The following is a 10,159-nucleotide window of genomic DNA, read 5'->3' on the forward strand; positions in this document are numbered from 1 at the left end:
GGCTTTTCGGGAAACGCTTCTAAGTTTAAGTAAGGGTTTGGATTCTTAGTTTTGGGTTTTAAAAAGATTATTTAAGGTTATTAAGTTGAGAAAATGTATAAATAATAGTTTATTTAATTAAATTAGGGTTTTTAAACCAGAGACTAGGTGAGCATCATAGGCATAAGATTGGGATACCTGTTGGTGTAGTTCAAGGATTCAGGTAAGGGGGAAATTTATATATTAAATTAGGTTTTTATGAATTAAATGGAAATGGATTATGTTTTATTTATGTATATATGTTTTCATGTGGGTATAAAATGTCAATCATGTAAATTACGTTTTCTGAGCTTAGGTGTAACGCCCTGAACCCTTAAACCAAGGTTCAGTGCGTTATACCTGATAAAATTCATAATAATCCATAATTCACGATTTAACGACCCGAAGAATAACGATATTTAAATAATAAAGAAGAAAGAAATGGAAATAGTAACAGAAAGAGGCAACCGACTTCATCTTTGGAGGTGATAATTCCAAGAAAATTTCCCAGACCTCGTCGACAAACACAGGGGTTTCTTCAACGAGGGTACTTCAGGATCTCGTCGACGAGGTCCCGTCTCGTCAACGAGAAGATATCGAGAAGGATTTTTGGAAGTCTGAAATTCATCAACGAGGGAGCAGGTTCGTCAATGAACTTTCTACAGGACTTGTCGACGAGGTGACGTAGCTCATCGACGAATCCCGCAATATAAATAGTGCTTAAACTCAGTTTTTGCGCAGAATCTGACCAAAGACCCCCTTCTCTCTCTCCTCTACAGCCCTTCCCCTTTCTCTCTTTGATTTCGGCCCCGTCAGTCGCCGAATCATCGATCTGAGGCCACCACGACACTCGTGGTGGAGTTCTCTTCAAGTCTGCTGGGGCGGATCGTCGGTGGGATCAAGTCGAATTTCTTCCTAGAATCAGGGTAAGGTCTTTCAATCAATTTTTAGCCTTCTGTCAGTTGTAGGAAATGATGTAGGCAAAGAAATATTGATATTCTGTTATGGAGAATGTTGTATTCAGGGTGTTGAGTGGAGAGCCCTGCAGGTATAGGACCAATATACGATAAGGGCTTTTAATAGTTAGGTAAGGGAAATATGCTATGTTAGACTAATTTAGTATGATTTTCAGTATAGTATAAATATTTATACCAGATTATTATTCACAGTATGAATTAATATAGTTTTACAGTTTATCCATTGTGTATAATATGTTTTAAATTACTATGTGGCTTGAGAATATAAATATAGTACAAAGACATGCTTTATAGTATTTTCAGAGCTATGTTTTACAGAAAATATTTATAGTAATTACAGAATACCATGATTGTTATAGTTGATACAGATACAGTTTATAGTACCATGACATACAGTTTTACAGCTTATTTCTGAAATGCAGTTGATACAGATATAGTTTATCACAGCATCATGATTTATACAATTATTATAGAATCATGGTAAAACAGATAGTGGTATATAGAGATATATTATATAGTATCATGCCCTATTGGACCGTTATAGATTACAGAGCACGGTACCATTGCTATATACAGTATATAGAGCGCAACCACCTATTCAAATAATACGTGGTATAAAGGTCGATCGTATAAAGCCCACGAGTGGACAAGCTCCCTATCAGATATGGGTTGAGGAGGACTGATCAGACTGATGGAGTTTAGTGATTTATTCTTGGTTGGCCAACTAGGGTAAATCCTGCCTACGGGCCGCACAACCTTGTCATGAGGGGTTAAATCATGACACACAATTATCCATAGGGAAGTTTTCAGTTATTACTATGTTTATACAGATTTACAAAGACAGAAAATATATATATATATATATATATATATATATATATATATATATATTAGAAGTATTTTGAGTAGAAACCTAAAGTACAGAAATGTTAAGTAACAGGAGAAAGGTGATAGTTATATTACTGGTATTGTATTTTACAGTTTCAGTGATACATGATTATATAGTAATAGATTTTTATAGTATTGTAACTCATTTGCCACACACTAGCAATAGCATATTTCGTCTTACTGAGTGTTGACTCATCCCAATTACTTTAACATTTTTCAGGTGATCCAAGTAGGCGAGCAGATCAAGCTCACAGATAGAGGGGTGTTAGTATTGCCCTGACAGTAGTGTGAGTATTTTTTGGGAGTATGTTTGTATAGTCCTAGCCAGTTGAGGGATTCTGAAAAACAAACATATATGTATATTTTGGGAAATACGTTAGCACTCTGATGTTGTATATAATTATATATGGTTATGTTCATTTGATTTCCGTTTCTCGCTGTTTAGGTTGATGGTTGGGTTTAATTCAGTTTGGCATTAAAGCATTATAAATGTTATAGAATATATATATATATAAAACCCAAGTTAAATAGCAGGTCGTTACAATTATATGCATCGGAAAACATAAACATATTCTCTATATAATATAAAAACATAATCAATAATACCAGAGTTTACTACCCCTATATAACATCCCTACTATCCATCCAACACCTGCATTACCATAAATACATACCTCTCCAAACATTCCAGTATTTTCACAATCATTCATTTCATAACTGACTTAAAACATAAAGATATAAAACATAAACATTTACATTCCCCAAAGTATTATCATTATATACCCTTTTTCTTTTATGATTCTCAAAAAGGCTAAAACTCTCAAGCTTCCTAAGCTCGATCTCGAGGAAATCCTGAAAAAAGATACATTTATATTCGGGTGAGACACATCTCAGTAAAGGAAGAAACAATATAATAAACACAGGGTATGGCTAACATGAGCTATATAAGTATTGTTAGCTTTATCGTAATCCCAAGAGGGGGGGTGAATTGGTATTTTTAAAATTTAACTCTTAGGTGTTCCTCCTATGTTCACAACCCTATGGTCAATCTAATGCGAATAATGTAAATATATCAGAAATTAAAAGAAGCAGTTTAATTAATTGCACAAGCACCAGAAAGCAGTAAATAAAGGGTGACACGCAGATATGTTATCGAGGTTCGGTCAACTGCCTACGTCCCCACCTTGGCTAACCAGCACAAGGATTATCACACTAACTTGCTCACTTTAATGGGTGGAGCGGCACCTATACAAACCAGGTCAAATTATCACAGGGCTGACCTCAACCTTTACACCAATCCTTACCGAACTGGATTACCGCCCCCTCAGGCCACGCCTGGAATCTCTCAGATATACAATTAAACGGTACAATATATGGGTGCTTTCATGTAAAGAAGATTTGTACCACAAATGCGCACAAACACAAACACCACAGATGATTTAAAATGTAAGCTCTGTGTGGTCTAGATATTTCAACTCTCAAATATGTTTTCTATCAGTGTAGTAAGTACGTGAGAGTGTCAAACAAGCAATCTGTGTATCTCAAAGTATTTCAATCAAATGTGTTCACACAGAATATCAAATAAGCCTCAAGAATATCAATCAATAGAATATCTCAATCATGGAAGTATGTATATGCTTGGATTGCAAAATATATTGGATCTTTGTTTTAGCAAAAATATTTGAGTGAATAAATATTGCAACAAAGATGTTTCACCTCAAATACAAATATTGCCTCAAATGGTTTTCAAAATAAAGAGCAATAGATATTTGTAAATGGTTTTGAAAATATTTCGCAACCAAAAGCAAAAATGAGCTTCTTAAGATATTGCAACAAATATACAATCTCAGAAGATCTAGTAAAGTCTTCTCGGGATGAACTTATTGGCTACGCCCCCTAAGAATCCTTTTGGTTCAGCTCTTAATAAAAATAGATCAATCTTACAACCAAGAGAGAGCAAACCTTCCTATCTAAACACTCAAGAATACTTACAAATGATTTTACAAGTATTGAATGTAAGCTAGAGTGTATTTGGAAGAGTATGAGTAAATGGGAATCAAAAGAGAGTGTTTTTGCTTGAGAGAGATTTTCTTAATCTTTTTGCTAATCGATGCTTAATCCACCAAATGAAAGAGTATATATAGACATACTAAAAATTTTGACCGTTGGGGACCTATTAGGGATTGTTAGAAAAGATTAATGATATTTAAATCAATTTAACCCTAATTAAAAATATTTAACCTGCGGTAAAAATGATGACAACCCGAGAGGTCCGGTCAACCAAAAATGTTTCGGTCGACCAAGTCTCAAATGGTTCGGTCGATTAGGAAACATTGAACTAAGGGCACGGTCGACCAGGAGAAGGCGATTTCCCAATTTTCTGAGTTTCGATCGACCAGGGCATTTTGAACTGCCTGGTTCGGTCGACTAGACCGCTGGGAATTCTCCCGAGAACCCTTCGGTTGACCAGGTAGTTGGAGAACAAATGTTCTCGGTCGACCAAATGATCAACTGTTGACCTAGGAGGGTTTCGGTTGACCAGGGCCTTTTGAACTACCAGTTTCGGTCGACCAGTTCAAACTTTTGACCCTAGGGAGTTTCGCTTGACCAGAGCCTTTTGAACTATCTTTGCTGGTCGACCGGGTGGTCAAACTTTGACCCAAGGGAGTTTCAGTCGACCAGGGCCTTCTGAACTACCTTTGCTGGTCGACCGAGTGGTCAAACTTTGACCTAGGGTATCTCAGTTGACCAGGCCAAAATGAACTAGCTTGGCTGGTCGACCGAAAGTGCATCGTGTGTGCATTTCAGTCCTGTATTGAAGCAAACAAGCCCTATTCAAGTGCCTAACAAATATATGTGAAAGTGTGAGTGTCCTAGGGGCACTTAGGGTCCAATTTGAAGACATCGAAAAAGTCTGGTGTCGGTCGACTGAAAGGAAAACCCTAAGGTCTTTTTATGGTTATTTTTGGTTTGTATCTGGTTTGAGCTTACAAAATAAACCATGCATGTGATGTGTGTGCTTATTACAAACCGAATACCCTAATTACTATTACAGACAAATTTCACTAAAAATTATTACAATTAAGAGCATGAGTTTATCTTCAAGCTTTGAGCTTTCACGTGCCATTGATGATATGCTAATATGAACCTGCACATGAACTAGATATTTATTAAATACAAAAGTATTTGTCATTATCAAAACCAGGGTGTGACCTATAAGGTCAACAAATATCATTTTAAATACATTTACAAATCATTATCATAACATTAAAACCATTTTCTGAACCTAAACAATCACATGCAGAGATTTACCCACGAGATTACCCAAGGATAGGGGTGATTACCCGCCCATACAAGTAGCACCCCTCTACTCTAATACTTAGGTAACCTTAAGGTCACAATTGAAACATACCAAAGCACTCACCTTACTCAGTAAGTCTTCAAGTGTAAGATTAATCTCGTACTCACACAGTTCAACAATAGTTTATCGGCAAAGGCCCTAAGGATAGGGAAAATTACCCGCCCATACAAGTAGGTTCCCTCTGCCCTAATACGTTATGCGGCTACTGCCACATTTGTAACTACTAGTGCACTCGCCTTACTAAGCAAGCCCTCAGGAAAAAGGTATGTCTCGCCCAATTGTAACATGTTCTACGTACATACATACTTCTAATATCATAATACATCATTCTTTCTATCATTATTCAATCATACACATCTGTTCATATTCATAGCTTAGCATTGCATTGCATTGCATTTCACTTTAAGTGACTTTTTCCCATTTGTATCATTCACGTTTCACATTTCATTTCATTGCATTGTCATTCCATTGTCATTTTATTGCATAACGTTTTCATTTCATTCATTCGTACTACAACTGGTCTTTAGCCATCATCAGTTAGTCCACATAGAAATGCGCTAGAATCTGCTAACACGGCTCCTTTTAGTTGTCATCAGTTAGTCCACATAGAAATGAACTAGATCTGCTAACATGATTGTCTTTCAGCTGTTTTACATTTACATGGTTGCATTTAACATACACAGGCAACATTATCCATATCACATATTATTCATAATGTCTTACTTACTTAGCCTGCATCTCATACATTTAACATATATTTGCACAGAATCTCATGCCACACAATTTAATAGTAAAATTCATATATATTTCTATAAAATAGGCCAACCCACATTTAGCATTTAATTACTGAAAATACAATTTCCATTTCTTACATAATTATCTAGAAAATTTCTTCCATTTTCTTCAGTTCATTTCCACAAATACATAACTAAATAAGTGGTCCTAGGCTTAGAAATCATAGTCTTACATGATTGGCATTTTAATAATTCACACCAAAACATACATATAATATAACACAAATTATTACCTTTAATTTCATAAAATCTGATTTAATATATAATTTCCCCTTACCTGGTTTCTTGAACTACACCAACTGGGACCCCAAAAAAAACCTGCGGCGCTCACCCGAACCCTAAATAAAAAATCTTAATTCCATTAAATCAACCCTAAATAAAATATTATTTTAATATTTCCTAAGCCTTTAAATATCAAATAAATAGTTATACCCTCAAATATAACCAATTTTTCAAATCTCACTCTCGTTTTGGAGTAGGGCTTAGAAAACCCCAATTGAAAATTTACTTATGTCAAAATGACGACGATCACGACTAGGACCCCATGGTGGTGCCTGATTGTCGATTTAACAACATATTTAACTAGAAATTGAGAAATTAGGGGAAATATACCTTTTACCAGGAGTGGTGCCTACGCCGCTCCCACCATAAATCCGCTCTAATAGAAATGTTAGTGACGGAAATAGAAATCCAATGGCACTTTCCATTTTCTGATTGATGCTCGTTAAGCCAACGAAATTGAGGAGAGAGAGGAGAATGACAAAGAGAGTGACGGAGACAGTGAGAGAAGAGAGAGACGAATCGCTTTTAATTTACAATCTTCTTGAAGCAGAGCTTAAAGAAGTAATCTTATATATATATATAAGATATCTTCTTGAAGCAGAATATATATAATCTTATATTATAATATAATATAATATATTATTTAATTAATAATAATTATAATAATTTAATTATTTTAATTTTAATTTTAAATTTTATTTATTTATTTATTTATTTCAATAATAATTAATTAATTAATTAATAATTAGTGTTTTTTTTCTTACTATTTATTTATTTTTATTTAATACATTAATTTAATAATGTTTAACTAATTAATTGATTAATAATTTTAATTATTTATTTTTTTAATAATTTTTTTTCGGGTTATTACATTAAGGCTGCTTATTTAGCTATGTATATGTGAAAACGAACTGATGAAAGTGGAAAATATTTCCAGGATAATTATGTAAGAAATGAAAGGTATTTTCAATATATAAACATTAAACATTGGTTGGCTTATTTTACATGCAATATATGAATTTTACTACCAAAATGTGTGGCATGAGTGGATAGTAATGCTATTTGAACGTATGTTATATGTATAAGATGTAGGCTATGTAAGAAATGCAATGATAATGAAATGTATAAGGACTATGTGCATGATAATACAACCATGTATGCAATGACGGCTAAAAGGAGTTGTAGACTAATTGATGACAGTTAAAAGGAGTTGTGTTAGCATATTCTAACGCATATCTATGTGAACTAACTAATGTACAACTAAAAGGAGTTGTAGTACGAATAAGTGAAATGAAAATGAATGAAATGGAAATGTGAATGAAATGGATATGAAATATGAAATGTGAACAATGTAAAATATTAAAGGTTACGTAAAGTGAAATGCCAAGAAATGCTAAAGTTTTGAACATGAATAGATACAGATGGTTGAATAACGTCAGACAAAATAATGTATTATAGTATAATCAAGTATTTATACTAGTAGAAGATGTTACTTTAGGGCGAGGCAAACTCTTCGTTTGAGGGCTTGCTGAGAAAGGTGAGTGCACTAATAGTATCAGATGTAGCAGTAGGCTGCATAACGCACTAAGGCAGAGGGAAACTACTTGTATGGGCGGGTAGATTTCTTTATTCTTGGGGGCCTTTGCTAGTAAACTTTTATAAGAACTGTGTGAGTATTAGATTAATTTATCACTTAAGAGCTTACTGATTAAGGTGAGTGCCCTAGTATGCTTCAGTTGTGACCTTTGGGTTGCCTAATGTATCAGGGCAAACGGGTGCTACTTGTGTGGGCGGGTAATCACCCATATCCTTGGGTAGTCTCGTGGGTGAATGTTTTGCATGTGTTTGATAGGGTTCAGAAAATGATTTCAGAATATATATTATTGGTTTTGCAAATGATATTAAAATGTTGATTATAATCTCATGTTGACCACACGTTGTTTTTAAGATATATTGTCTCTTCCCCTTACTAAGATGTGTCTCACCGGATTACAAATTTATCTTTTTAGGACCACCACGTAAAAGCTCGAGGTTGATAGCATTTTTGGGTTCTAAATAGGGAAAAGGGTACAAAAATTTTGATGATATTTTGGGAAGTAAATAAGTTATGTTTTATGTTTTAAGTCTTCTGGATTTTATGGATGATTGTGGAACATACTGATGTTGTGAATACTGAATGTTTTTGGAGATGTGTGTATATATGGAAATGTAATGACCCCGACCCGCCACGTGTCCCTGGAGTGCTACTTTAGTGATGTTAGTGTACCTGATATCTGATTACGCACCGAAACTGCGTAATTGGACGTTTAACCCGAGCTTTACGGTTTATATTTTTAATTAAATATCCAAAATTATCCAATATTTTAAAAAAATACCAAAATCATCATTCTTGAACTTTATTGCACTATTTATGAAGTTTTGGTAATTTTTTGTAGCAGGAAAATTCCCGGGAATCAAAACCGACACCTATTCGTATTTCGTGCATAACTTTTCCGTCCGATCTCCGATCGAGACGATTCAAATTTTTGGAGAAATAGGAAAGGATTATCTACAACTTTTGTGTTTTGAGTTTTGTGAGATACGGGCTCCAGAAGAGCATAATTTACAATGAACAGAGAACAAAAAAAATATAATAATTCGGGTCCTCTAAATGGGTCGGGTCTCCTATCCGAGTCTAGGGCTTTCTTCCCCAATCTCTATTTATTCTTCTCTTCTCCTCTTTCCCAGCTGTGCCCTGACCACCAAGCTCTCCTCTAATCTTCCTCTTCTTCTTCTTCTTCTTCTTCTTCTTCCTTAGTTGGCTTTGTTTTTTTTCATCTTGCTCTCTTCTCTTCCTTTTACTTTCTCTCCCTCAAACTCTCATTCTCTTCCCCTGTTTTTTCTTTCTCTCTTACAGCTCTCTGTATTTTCTATTCTATATCTTCCCTCTGCAACTCCCTTCGGCTAGCACACCAGCAGCCCCTCTGCTGCAACCCGTGACACACCCACGCAGCAAGCCTCCTCCTCAGCCCTCTGCACAGCCAGCAACTCCACCGCACAGCAGCCTCGGCCTCCTTGTTCCTGCTACTATACCAGCAGCACAGCAGCTCCCCTGCTGCTATACCAACAACACAGCAGCCCTCAAGGTCCCTGCAGGAGCCAACACCAGCTCTGCAGCATTCTCCACCAGTCCACGGCACAGCAGAGTTCTCCATCCTCAGAGCTATCTCTCTCTCACTCTCATCTTTTCTTTTCTTTGCTGTTTTTTTTTTTAAGTTGCAATGAATGATGTGTTTTTTTTTTTTTATTTGTTTAAGTTTATTTGAGACTTGGGATTTGAGTGTTTGTTAAGGGACTTAATTTTTTTAGTGAAGTGTAATTTTTTGTTTACTCTAATTGTTCTTAATTAAAGTTAGTATTAGATCTAAGGCATTTAAATTAGTCCTGTTTTATTTATCTTTGCTTACTTTAGATTTTGATTTTGTTTCTTAAAAAAAAATAATAAAATAATAAAATACGAAAAGAAAAAAAAAGGAAGTGTTTTGTTTTTAACGAAATTAGAATAGTCATCTTTTCAAGACTTAATTTTTATTTTTCGAAACTTGATTTAGTTTAGGGTCGGTTTTTATTAAAGTCTGTGTTTTTATCGTGTCTTGTTTTCGTTTAATTCATTAATAATTTAGTTTTAATTCAAGTTTCTTCTTGTTAAAGGTTCGTTTTTTTTTTTGTGTGTATTCATATCTAGTTAAGTTTCCTTTGCGTGTTTTAAATTTATATTCAAAGTTTCCTTCTTTAATTGACACGTGCTTTAATGTTTCCTTAGGTAGATTAGAGTTTATATTCTAGCGTGTTTTAATTCC

The sequence above is a fragment of the Malania oleifera genome, chromosome 7, assembly GCF_029873635.1.
Source record: "Malania oleifera isolate guangnan ecotype guangnan chromosome 7, ASM2987363v1, whole genome shotgun sequence".
NCBI lineage: Eukaryota > Viridiplantae > Streptophyta > Magnoliopsida > Santalales > Ximeniaceae > Malania > Malania oleifera.